Below are 13,869 nucleotides of genomic sequence, written 5' to 3'. Positions count from 1 at the left end.
TTTGCATCAGAAAATTACATCCAAAGCTTGTGCACAGAACTGCTTGCTCTCATTTATGTTAAACAGAGGTGCAGTGCATCAGTGTTATATTTTTTGCTTTACGGTTATTTGAAAGAAGAAGAAAGACCTGTTGAAGGAGAGAAGAAGGTGTAATCTTGTGTGTGAGCAATGCTGTTTCATCACCTGACAGCACTTCTTTCAGTCTTGACAGCTTCATACTATTACCTTTGATATTCTTAAAGTTATGATCAAATAATCCAGCAATCATGAATTGTGTCAAACAAGTCTTCTCAGAGATTCTAGTAGTAGCATTGGATTAACTATATTAAAAGATTTCCCCTTAGTTTCCTTTAACTAACTGATGCATACAGAAATAAGACTCCTTTGAGAAGTTTCCTTGGCAGACAGAAGAATCAGGTGCATATCACAGCACCACAGAATGATAGGGGTTGGAAGGGACCTCTGGAGATCATCTAGTCCAACCCCCCCGCCAGAGCAGGTTAACCTAGAGCAGATTACACAGGAATGCATCCAGGTGAGTTTTGAGTATCTCCAGAGAAGGAGACTCCACAACCTCTCTGGGCAGCCTGTTCCAGTGCTCTGCCAGCCTCAAAGTAAAGACATTCCTCCTGACATTTAGATGGAACTTCCTATGACCAGGTTTGTTCCATTACCTCTTGACCTGTCACTGGGCACCACTGAAAAAAGACTGGCCCCATCCTCCTAGCACCCACCCCTTAAGTATTTATAAGCATTAGTAAGATCCCCCCTCAGTCTGCTCTTCTCCAGACTAAAAAGACTCAAGTCCCTCAGCCTTTCCTCATAAGAAAGATGTTCCAGTCCCCTAATCATCTTCGTAGCCCTTTACTGTACCCTCTCCAGCAGTTCGCTGTCCTTCTTGAACCGGGGAGCCCAGAACTGGACACAGTACTCCAGATGCGGCCTCACCAGGGCAGAGTAGAGGGGGAGGATAACCTCCTTCGACCTGCTTGCCACACTCTTCTTGATGCACCCCAGGATGCCATTGGCCTTCTTGGCCCCAAGGGCACATTGCTGGCTCATGGTCATCCTGTTGTGTACCAGGACTCCCAGGTCCCTTTCCACAGAGCTGCTCTCCAGCAGGTCAGCCCCTAACCTGTACTGATGCGTGGGGCTATTCCGCCCCAGGTGCAGTACCCTACACTTGCCTTTGTTGAATTTCACAAGGTTTCTCTCTGCCCAACTCTCCAGCCTGTCCAGGTCATGCTGAATGGCAGCGCAGCCTTCTGGTGTGTCCGCCACTCCTCCCAGTTTTGTGTCATCGGCAGGCTTGCTGAGGGCACACTCTATCCCTTCATCCAGGTCATTGATGAATCTATTGAACAGGACAGGACCCAGTACTGACCCCTGTAGAACACCACAGAATCACAGCATCATTAAGGTTGTAAAAGACCTGTAAGATGATCAAGTCCAGCCATCAACCCCACACCACCATGCCCACTAAACCATGTCCCACAATGTCACGTACACTCCTTCCTTGAACATCTCCAGTGATGGTGACTCCACCACCTCCCTGGACAGCCTGTTCCAATGCTTCACCACTCTCTCAGTAAAGAAATTTTTCCTAATATCCAACCTAAACCACTTGTTACAGACCTCCAACTAGACTCTGTGCCACTAATCACAACCCTCTGAGCTGTATCTATCAGCCAGTTTTCAATCCACCCCACTGTCCATTCATCTAACCCACACTTCCTAAGCTTGTCTATGAGGATGATGTAGGAGACAGTGTCAAAAGCCTTGCTGAAGTCAAGGTAGACAACATCCACTGCCCTCCCCTCATGTCTCCATCCAGTCATGTCATCGTAGAAGGCTATCAGATTGGTCAGACATGACTTCCCCTTGGTGAATCCATGTCAACTACTTCTTATAACCTTCTTTTCCTCCAGATGCTTTGAGATGACACCCACAACGAGCTGTTCCATCATCTTTCCAGGGATGGAGGTGAGGCTGACTGGCCTGTAGTTTCCTGGGTCTTCCTTCTTGCCCTTCTTGAAGACTGGAGCGACACTGGCTTTCCTCCAGTCCTCAGGCACTTCGCCTGTTCTCCAGGACCTTTCAGAGATGATGGAGAGTAGCCCAGCAATGACTTCTGCCAGCTCCCTCAGCACTTGTGGGTGTATCCCATCAGGATCCATGGACTTGTGGATGTCCAGTTTACTTAACTGGTCTCTAACTTGATCCTCCTCAACCAAGGGAAAGTCTGTCTTCCTCCAGACTTTCTCTGTTACCTCCAAAGTCTGGAACTCCTGATGGCTGGCTGGAGCAGGAAAGACTGAAGCAAAGAAGGCATTCAGTAACTCCGCCTTCTCTGCATCATCTGTCACCATGGCACCTGTCACCTTCAACAGTGGGCCCACATTTTCTCTAGTTTTCCTTTTGCCTCCAATGTACTTGAAGAAACCCTTCCTGTTGACCTTGACATCCCTTGCCAGGTTTAATTCCAAGGAGGCCTTGGCTTTCCTTGTTTCATCCCTGGATACTCTGACAGCATTCTTGTAATCTTCCAAGTGATCAGTCCCTTCTTCCACATACTGTAAACTTCCTTCTTCCACTTGAGTGTTTTCAGAAGCTCCTTGCTCAACCATGCAGGTCTCTTGCTTCCCTTGCCTGGCTTCTTGCTCTTAGAGATGCACCGATCCCGAGCTTGGAGGAAGTATATATATGTATATATGTACATGTATATATGTATGCTATATATATATATGTATGCTTATGTCACATTAGTCTGAGACTTTGTGAAAATAAATGAAAAAAAAAAATTCAGACACCCAGAACATTATTTCTATCACATTTTATCTTGTCTGGGTTTCTTTTTTATAGTTTCTAAAAATTGGAGTTAGTCAACATTTTCAGGGAAAGAAAATGTTTCTGTAGTCACTTACATTGGAGAATAGCTTGCACAACGAATGAATCTCAAAAGGAAAAGGTCAGACTCATCCTTTTCTCTAGTCAGAAGACATTCTGAAATGGACCAGAATTCCTAATATAATAATAATAATAATAATAATAATTCTTGCTTTCAGAGACAATTTTTACTTTGGGAACACCTTGCCACACAAGCATAGCTATCATGTTCAGATGTGGAGAGATGTTGTATTCAGAAGAGAGAACCTCTTTCCAATTAGCAGTTTTCAGTTAAATTAATTCCACTTTTCTTCCCAGCAAGGGAAACTGCTACTTTTGACCTTTGATGCAAAAGAGATATAAAACTCTCAGTGTTAGGGTATTACAGAAAACAAAGCCAAAAGCACTAGAATACTCATTAATGGACTCCTATATAGATAAAAAGGAGCAGGACTGAGCACTTTGCCAAAAGTAAGGCAAAGGGAGGGAAACAGTTGATCATCATGTTATTTTAAGACCTGTCACATTACATGAGTGAAATTAGTGTACTATGACTTGATCTCTTTGACAGATGCATGAGAAAAAATCTTCAACATACAACTGATATGAATGAACCATCTATGAATCCTTACTTGGAGAAGGTAAACATATGAAAGGATAACAATGCATAGTCTGCTTTTCTATTGGAAGTCTGAATCCATGTGGCAGAGTGTGTTGCTTATTACTATGAGACAGAAGATTACATTTCCATCAAATACAAGTTTTCTAACTGGTGTCATTTAATAGATCTTGGTTGCTCAAACAGATGTGTAGAGAGATCTCTGAAACTGGGGACTGCTATGTGACTTCAGAGATAGTATGTGACTTTTCAGAAATGGTACATACTTCGAGTTTCTAGAGTTTTTATGAAAGGTTTTGGTTTTTTGAAACTGAAGTGCTCTTGTTTGAGACTGTAAATTTCTGAAATGATTTTGTTTGAGGAGCAAGAGGTCTTTTGAAGAGAAACAGGAGTATCTTCAGTTCAATAAACTTAAAACCAAACAAGAATAAATGTTCTTTCTCTGTAGGACTCCTCTTCATTTTCACAGTAAGGTCACCTAAGGGTTTCCTCTGCAGCCCTGAGATGCCTGAGGAAGTATTTAAGATTTTGCCTTAAAATCCTGATCATTCCAAAAGTGAGGGAAACCTTTTCTTTTTAGATTTTTTTTAATTTACTTTTGTCTCCTCAAAACTCTAGTAGGCAAAAAAGCTGTTCCTGGATCAGGCAAAATTTATTTGTGGTCCTTTTTCTGCTGCATTTGTGAAGCTTTCGAGGAGTATTCCCTAATTGCTGAAGACTGAGCAACATGAGAGGATCTATTTTTTTCTGTAGATTTTTCAGTTGTCCTCCAGAAATGCCTAGTAAACTATAGATTAATTCCTCGGCATTGTGGAAATTTACATGTAAAAATCTGGAAACATAAACCCCCAAATTAAGATGGAAATCTAAATCCTCAAACAGGCCCATTCTTGTTTCTAGTTATCAAAGAACAGTTATTTGCCTAAATTGAATAATAAAAATTACACCTCTAGCTAATTTTCCTTAATCACTGAATGTACCATTTTTCTTGATTTAAAATTTCACTTCTTAGTTTTCCTTTCCATTCAGCTGTAATGCACTTTGATAGCTGACCAATCTTGCTCTGCTAATTCCTATGCCACTGAAATCAGTGGGGCCTTTCTGTGCATAGAGAATTTGGGCCTATTGAAAAATGCTGAATTATACCTTTTGCAGTAAATAGTAGAGTTGCAGAGAACATGCATCATTAGTGCATTCACTCAGCATATAGTATTACACCCTTAAAATGCACACTATATGAATATGTTAGATTTGTAGCTTCACTCAAACAATATTATTTTTTTACAGCTCTGTTTATTTATCCTCCATTCTGAACAATTGGAAACCTTACAGTTGATCTCTGTTTTCAAATATGCTTACACTTCCTCTCATTCACTTGCATAGAGTATGCCTGAAAACATAATCCAATCGAGGTTCTCCCCAGGAGTTGAAAGAGAATAAGCAGAATGAAAAGAGTAAATAAGCGAAGTCCATTGACTTAGTATCTTTCAGAATACCAGTCTATCTTTTTGCCTTCAGTCCCACTGAAGCCAATAAATTGCTGTGTATTATAATTATCCACCATGCTTACTTTAAATATTCATCAACTTACATTTTTTGAAAGTGGCAAATTCCAAATGCTAAGTGAGAGGGCTTCTTTGGAAATTAAGTGACCTTTTTAATGATTTCTGTACTCCTACAGATGTTGCTCTAAGATCAGCTAGGCTCACTTGTTTGGAGAGATGGTCTTTCATTTTGCATCCATTTGTAAAAAAACGAAGAGCAGCAGAGAAAGTCCATGATTCTGGGTTCATGTAAGCTTTTCCTAGAAATTATACAACACACTAAAAAAGTATGTCAGCATAACAAAGCCTAAGGACTGGAACTGATATCAATGCCCTAGAGACAGAGATCATAGAGCTTGTCGCTGTCATCTAGTGAATGGATTCAGCAGATTGCAGGGCACTGCAGTCTTGTCTTTTCCTCATCTCTCCATGGATTTCGGCAAGTGCTGTTAGATAATGGCTGATTTTCTCAATCTCAGGCAAACAACAGGGAAGATGCTGCTTTTCTCCTGGCTATTGTCGTTATCTTTAAAATAATTCTGGTTGTAGTTTTATTGTAATCCCATTCTGGTTACTTCTCTGCAGAAGGCTGTAGCAGGCTGGAGGTACTGCACCTTTCCTGTCAGTAACTTCTCAAAAATGGGCAGGTTTTTTGTTTCTTTTTGTGTTCTGCTGTTTCAGTCCTGCTCAGCCCTTCTATTCCCAAGTAATGGCAAAATGTTGATAATCTACATTAAAAAACCCAAACTCATAAATGGTTCTGTGATTTTGTCAAGACAAAATGGTTTTTTGCTCCCAACTGTTTGAACCACCACATTTATTAAGTGTCAAGCAGCCCAGACTACTACAAATTGCACTGTGCCTGATGAGTCATGCAAACTAATACTTAGAAACCCGTATCTTTGTTTTATTCTCTTATAAAATACAGAATTATAAAAACAAACAAGTTGGCACACAGAACTGCCAGCTTCAGCCTACATTTCCAGCAGACTATATAATTAAAATAACTGGTACAAAAATATGTGTCTGCAGAACAACATTTGCTTAGTTGAAGCAGTTGATATGAAAAGGCCCCATACTGATGAAAATAGTATTAAAGTTTTTAATACTCTGGGCTTTGTTAAGCCAACCTTTCCCTTCTTCTTCCAAAAATCTCTCTCAGTGTGCCAAATCCTTTCTTCCTCTGTAAAAGAGATTCTACTAGATGTAAGAAAATTTTCTTTTCAGACAGTGCTGTCCTCAGGGACAGTGCTGTTTCTTCCCTTTTCAGAGGGTGCCACACTGCCTTCTATGGGCCAATGGAAATTGTACAACATGCATTCATTTTAAAACTAAAATATTGGGCTTTCTACCAGTTCTAGGATTTGAACTTTTGGTTCATTGAGGGTAGGATAAAGAAAGGGCAGGGAAGAATAGTAAGAAATAATACAGAGTATTCTGTATCTACCACCCTTTATGCCTCTGGATATTATAATGTTGGTTACAGGCAGAAGAGAGGGCCAAGATCATGTAATTCTCTAGAACAGTACCTTGATGTGACTGAGAGTATGATGACATGCAAGACTTGCTCTGTTTCTCTGATTAAAAGTCATTGATCAAAAGGAATGGTCAGGTTTATTATCTTTGTGCAAGGCTTAACAACTGGGTATTCCTAGTTGTGTAGTAAAAGGGCATACTAAGTCATCCATTTCATTTCAGTATGGGCAGGATGAAACCCTCACTACACCTCGCCATTTCCCTCCAGGTGGCTTGCCACGGATAAGCTAGTGGCTGACATACCCTATTTATACTTGCCTGACCTGAAGCTGTTCTTACCTGTACCAGTGTAAGACATAGGTGATGCCACAGAAATTAAGCTAGTGTAAAGCAGAAGGGGGAAAGATAGCTGGGAGGCTTCTGAAGCTGAGGAAGAAGAATTAGAAGAGTAGAGGGTGGGGAGTCTCTGTGTCCCACTTTGCCCGCTCCTCACCTAGGTGGTTAGTTCTCCATGAGCTTTAGTTATGATTTTTATTTTTTATTCACTAGAAATCTGAAGCATAAAAGTTTTAATCATGCCACAAAACTAAAAAAAGAATTTTTTATATATTAAATGATGTAGATGTTATGGAACTTTACATTACATTGCCAGACATTATGTTAGAAAAGGAAGCCAGCATTGCTTATATCAAAAATTAATTTTGCCAATGTAACTGAATGCACTGACCTTCAGCTGAAGACTCACATTCAGTCCTTACTGAAACCCGCATATCTGTGTGCGCATGGCAGAAAGGGAAATTACTTTGCTTTCCCTTGCCCACTATACTGTTATGTGCAATACAGTACATAACAAGCTTGTCTTAATCAGTTACCCTGCCAGTTAGCACTGTGACCTTTACAAGATTCCCTTGGCTTTTTGTGAGAGGCAGATGTCAGTATCATTGGTTTTTCATATGATTTTTCCTTGGAAGGTATCCAAACTGTATAAACTGCTCTTCAGAGACAATATATCTGTTACTTAAGATCTCATCATTTTACTTGTCAAAGCCCGCAGCATATGTCAATAGCAGTTAGGTTACCTTAGGTGCTGAAGACCATTCTGACTTAGGATTTATAAGAAGGTAAAAAATAAAATCCACCTCTAAGCTGTGCAATTTTTTTGAAAAAGTGAAAAATTACTTTGAATATAGGAAAAAAAAAGTGTTATCGCACTCATAAGCACGATCATTTCTAATAAAACACTACCATCCTGGTTCTGCAAAGCATTTAATTTTGTAAAGCATATTTAATTATAAGTGGTGGGGTGTACTTACCATGAATCATATGCCTAAATAAAATTTATTTAAAATATAATTAAGGAACAATAATTAAGGAAACAATAAAATGTCACATTTTCATTATTGTTTTGCTACATGACTATAATAAAAATTTTAGCACCTTCAGTAACATAAACTGAGTTATCAGTGACTACTTTACATTGGGAATATGATTTTCTGCAGTGTAAGTGTGACAAGGTAGAAAGTTACCATAAAAGAGCTATTTCACTGCTACATGAAAGGTGTGGAATTACCACTTATAATACACAGAGATCTGATTCCCTGAGTTTTCAGGAATCACCTCTTTTTCTTATGGAGGAAAACAGTAGCTTTTAATTAAAACTGTTAAAACCAATAGATTTTAATGACTCATTAATAAAGTGTGTGATAAAGTTATTTCTTTGATGTGTCTAAATCAGAAATTCTACATGTGGAACCACCCTCTTCCTGGTGAAGTTAAAATCCTAGACCTTTATAGAGCTTGTCAAAATAAAATTCAATACTGAGTGTCTTATAGAGTTTACAAATCCTATGGCTATAGCAGGTGACAGAGAGAATAGTTTCCTACACGTGCAGTGACATAGTTTATGCTGCAGGGCTCCTAGGGCCCATGGGAAGTCAGGCTCTTCTGCATCTCTGTGCAAAAGCTGTGTAATGGGAGCTCTCATGTTTGCCCAAAATCAGGTCTTCACATTTGTGCCCATCCAGTGGCACAGTCCAAAGGCACAATTCGGGTTTTTGAGTAACCACGTGACTTGCCAGAAATCAGTACCCACACTCCAAGCAAATAGCTGCTATCATAAAGCAGGAGCAAGGTACTTGGTTTTTCATTGTTCCAATGTAGAGTTAATGAGTCACAGTTGCAGTGATTCTAAACCAGTGTCTCACTGGCCAACTCTTAAGTACAGTGCTCCAGTTTACTCCCAAGCACTTAATCTCCTTGGGTTTCTGGGGTATGTGGTTACCCAAGCCATTTCACTATGTGTGTGTACAAGCTAGGGAGCCTGGTCAGGGCTTCACCAGAACTGGGAAAAGTGTATTTCTAAGGGGATCACAGTGTACAATGTCTAGGAAGGTGGATGGTGTTAGTGGTAGTGTGCAGCCTCCAGGATACTCTACCAGTTTTCCTGACCTGAATGATTGGTCTTTTCTTCACAGAATCACATAATCACTAAGGTTGGAGAAGACCTGTAAGATCATCAAGTCCAACCATCAACCAACACCACCATGCCCACTAAACCATGTCCCACAATGCTTCGTCCACACGTTCCTTGAACACCTCCAGTGATGGTGACTCCACCACCTCCCTGGGCAGCTTATTCCAGTGTCTCACCACTCTCCCAGTGAAGAAATTTTTCCTAATATGCAGCATAAACCTCCCCTGGCATAACTTGAGGGCATTTCCTCTCGTTCTATCACTAGTCACTTGGGAGAAGAGACCAACACCCACCTCTCTGCAACCTCCTTTCAGGTAATTGTAGAGAGCGATGAGGTCTCCCCTCAGCATCCTCTTCTCCAGACTGAACAACCCCAGCTCCCTCAGCCGCTCCTCCTAAGACTTATGCTCCAGACCCCTCAACAGCTTCGCCGCCCTTCTCTGGACACGCTCCAGCACCTCAATGTCCTTCTTGTAGTGAGGGGCCCAAAACTGAACACAGGATTCAAGGTACAGCCTCACCAGCGCCGAGTACAGGGGCACGATCACCTCCCTACTCCTGCTGGCCACACTGTTTCTGATACAGGCCAGGATGCCGTTGGCCTTCTTGGCCACCTGGGCACACTGCTGGCTCATCTTCAGCTGGCTGTCAATCAACACCCCCAGGTCTTTTTCTGTGGGGGAGCTTTCCAGCCACTCGTCCCCAAGCCTGTAGCGTTGCATGGGGTTGTTGTGGCCAAAGTGCAGGACCTGTCACTTGGCCTTGTTGAACCTCATACAGTTGGCCTCGACCCATGGATCCAGCCTGTCCAGATCCCTCTGCAGAGCCTTCCTCTCCTCAAGTAGATCAACACTCCCACCCAACTTGGTGTCGTCTGCAAACTTACTGAGGACTGAATCCCCTCATCCAGATCATCGATAAATAAATTAAACAAGACCGGTCCCAAAACTGAGCCCTGGGGGACTCCGCTTGTGACCGGCCGCCAGCTGGATTTGACTCCATTCACCACAACTCGCTGGGCTTGGCCATCCAGCCAGTTTTTTACCCAGCGAAGAGTGTACCTGTCTAAACCACGAGCCGCCAGCTTCTCCAGGAGAATACTGTGGGGAACAGTGTCAAAGGCTTTGCTGAAGTCCAGGTAGACAACATCCACAGCCTTTCCCTCATCCACCATGCAGGTCACCTGGTCATAGAAGGAGATCAGGTTGGTCAAGCAGGACCTGCCCTTCATGACCCCGTGCTGGCTGGGCCTGATCCCTTGGTTGTCCTGCACGTACCCTGTGAGTGCCCTCAGGATGAACCTGTCCAAAATCTTCCCCGGCACCAAGGTCAGGCTGACAGGCCTGTAGTTCCCCGGATCCTCCTTCCGGCCCTTCTTGTAGATGGGTGTCACATTGGCAAGCCTCCAGTCATCTGGACCTGCCCTGTTAACCAGGACTGTTGATAAATGATGGAGAGTGGCTTGGCAAGCTCCTCTGCCAGCTCCCTCAGCATCCTTGGGTGGATGCCATCAGGCCCCATAGACTTGTGAGTGTCCAGGTGGCATAGCAGGTCATTAACTGCTTCCTCCTGGATCATGGGGAGTTTATTTTGCTCTGCATCCTTGTCTTCCAGGTCAGGGAGCTGAATACCCTGAGGATACCTGGTGTGGCTATTAATGACTGAGGCAAAGAAGGCATTAAGTACCTCAGCCTTTTCCTCATCCTTGGTGAGGATGTTCCCTCCCGCATCCAGTAAAGGATGGAGATTCTCCTTGGCTCTCTTTTTGTTGTTAATGTATTTATAGAAACATTTTTTGTTATCCTTTACAACCATGGCCAGATTGAGCTCTAGCTGGGCTTTTGCCTTTCTAAATCCCTCTCTGCATGACCTAATGAGCTCCTTGTATTCTTCTTTGGTTGCCTGCCCCTTCTTCCAAAGGGGATAAACTCTCCTTTTTTTCGCGAGTCCCAGCAAAAGCTCCTCGTTCAGCCAGGCCGGTCGTCTTCCCCACCGGCTCTTCTTAAGGCACATGGGGACTGCCTGCTCCTGCTCCTTTAAGATTTCCTTCTTGGAGAATGTCCAGCCTTCCTGGACCCCTTTGCCCTTCAGGACTGTCTCCCAAGGGACTCTCTCAACCAGTGTCCTGAACAGGCTGAAGTCTGTCCTCCAGTAGTCCATGGTTTTGCTGACCCCCCTCCTTACTTCACCAAGAATTGAGAATTCAATCATTTCATGGTCGCTAAGCCCAAGACAGCCTCCGATCTTCACTTCTCCCACCAGACTCTCTCTGTTTGTAAACAGCAGGTCAAGCAGGGCACCTCCCCTGGTAGGTTCCCTTACCAGCTGTGTCAGGAATTTATCTTCTACACACTCCAGGAACCTCCAGGACTGTTTCCTCTCTGCTGTGTTATATTTCCAGCAGACTCCAGTAAGTTGAAGTCCCCCACAAGAACAAGGGCTTTTGACTGTGAGACTTCTGCCAGTTGCTTGTAGAACGTTTCGTCCACCTCTTTGTCCTGGTTGGGTGGTCTATAACAGACACCCAGCAGGGTATCTGCCTTGTTAGCCTTCCCCCTCATCCTTACCCATAAGCACTCAACCTTGTCACAATCATTGAGCTCTATACAATCAAAACACTCCCTAACATACAGAGCCACCCCACCGCCTCTCCTTCCTTGCCTATCCCTTCTGAAGAGCTTATAGCCATCCATTGCAGCACTCCAGTCATGCGAGTCGTCCCACCATGTTTCTGTGGTGGCAACTACGTCATAGCTGTCCTGCTGCACAATGGCTTCCAGCTCCTCTTGTTTGCTGCCCATGCTGCGTGCATTGGAGTAGATGCACTTGAGCTGGGCTATCGATTTCGCCCCCAACATCGGCACACCACCCCCATCTGCTGCCATAAAAGAAGCTGCTGAAGACCTCATGTCAGCTGGAGCATCCTGCTACAAGTCCATGTTTTAAAGGATATTCTGTTCGGGAGGCGTAAGATGTTGACTGAAGAGATCATACTGGTTCAGGGTGCCACTTCTAATACTTAGAATCTTTTTGAGATAAATTAGTGTGAGTTCTGAGTGAAATGTCTCAGTCTGGCACATCCCTGTATCCCTTTCACAGCCAGAGCCATGGAGAGTTCAGTATGGAAACTGACTGCTTGGAAATGTCCTTAAATGGGGACAATCCTATATTTTCTTTCCTATGCTCCTCTTTAGAATTTTCATGCCTGATGTTCAAAGCAGTTACTAGTAAGATTTTTTTAAATTTTGTTGTTAGTGTGGACTATTCTGACTTCAAAAATGCTCTGTCATGCTATCTAGCAGCTAAATCAAACCATGACTGTCCTACCAGTGTTGTATTGTGCATGGAGTAGTTAAGAACTTAAATGTTCTGTTTTTCAAAGATAAAACACCAAATAAAAGTTGTCATTTTATCATTTTATCCTCTTGTGCCTAGGTTTTTTTAAAGAGAGATTTTCTGAAACCTAATCTGGATTGAGGTAATGATTAGTGTTCTTCAGTATTGCTGATTAAATGTAGCAAATTCACTGTTTTAGACAAGAAGATCAGTGTATTTATTATTTGTAGATAGCAAAGACAATCCATCACTATAATGATTCAATAGCTTTCAGTGTTTTAAATTCAACTACTTTACCCTTTGTGAATAGCTGTTTTGCATAATGCTCTTTCATTTCCTTTTAACCATTCTAAGTGACCATTTGTCTTCAAAGTGTCCTGTCAGGTACACTGAAGATAGCTCTTTGTATGCAATGTTATAGAAAAACATAGAGATATAAATGGAACTTCAGGTAAATAACTTTAATGCTGTGACACAAAGTGACACAAGATCTGAAACTCAAAGCTGAAGCTTGGAGCCACTCACGCAGCCATACCAACATGAAGGAAAAAAGTGCAGTGACTGATGGAATCTGTGTCAACCTAAAGGTTGGCTACCTGTCTTTTGCCAGCTGAGCAACACCTCAAACAATATTTTAAGCTTAGATGTTTTATTATTTTTTTTTTACTCAGGAAATATTCTTTCTAACATTAAAGGGAGAGAGAGAAAGGAAAAAATCTTTTCCAGTCTTGTCAATGAATATGGATCACATGAAAACTTGATGTGAACCTTTCCCTTGACTCAGCTGCATGCAATTGGATGCAATTCTGTTTTAGGAAAGGAGTCCCAAGTGTTCTCTAGAAGCTATTCAGGATTCTTGGTAATCAAGCTCCAACTCACCTATTTTTATTCTAAAATATCATGGAAACACTAGTTGGAACAAAAATAAATCTGCAAGGAGACCTCTACAATTAATATATAATGGATTTATTTATTTTCATGTTTTTCATTGTACTTCAGGTGAGTTTCCAGCACCTTACAGGGAGCCACATATACCAGCAAAATGAATCATGAATACAATCTTAGTGGAAAGTGAGCAAAATAATTTCTGAAGAGAATTGGTACTCTTTAGTGTCTTTGGATCCCTGGCATCCCCTCATATTTTGTGAGAGACTCATAATGGGTTTGACTATCTTGGGAACCTGATAATACGAATTCCTGTTGTTGATGTACCTCTGCATAGAAACACTACATTAGGAGGCAATATAGGAACTGGCAAGGGATAATGTTTGCCAGTAAAGTCGACAGAGTCTACTTTCACGTGTAGTTCAGGGACAAATGATCTTGTCTCATGTAATTGAACAGAATCATGCTGTTCAGAAATTACATGGAGATCTGCTCCATTCCTTGCTTGAGTTGTATCTGATTACATCTCACAGTATGAAGTTCAGCAAAAAGAACCAGTTTCAGCAGTACGTTCAAAGTCCCAGTTCCCCACAAAAATAAGACAAATATTAATCTAAATTATATTTTATTTTATAAAATATTTCATATGG

The sequence above is a fragment of the Gavia stellata genome, chromosome 6 (genome assembly GCF_030936135.1).
Source record: "Gavia stellata isolate bGavSte3 chromosome 6, bGavSte3.hap2, whole genome shotgun sequence".
In the NCBI taxonomy this organism is placed as follows: Eukaryota; Metazoa; Chordata; class Aves; order Gaviiformes; family Gaviidae; genus Gavia; species Gavia stellata.
Note: the sequence above shows the minus strand (reverse complement) of the source record.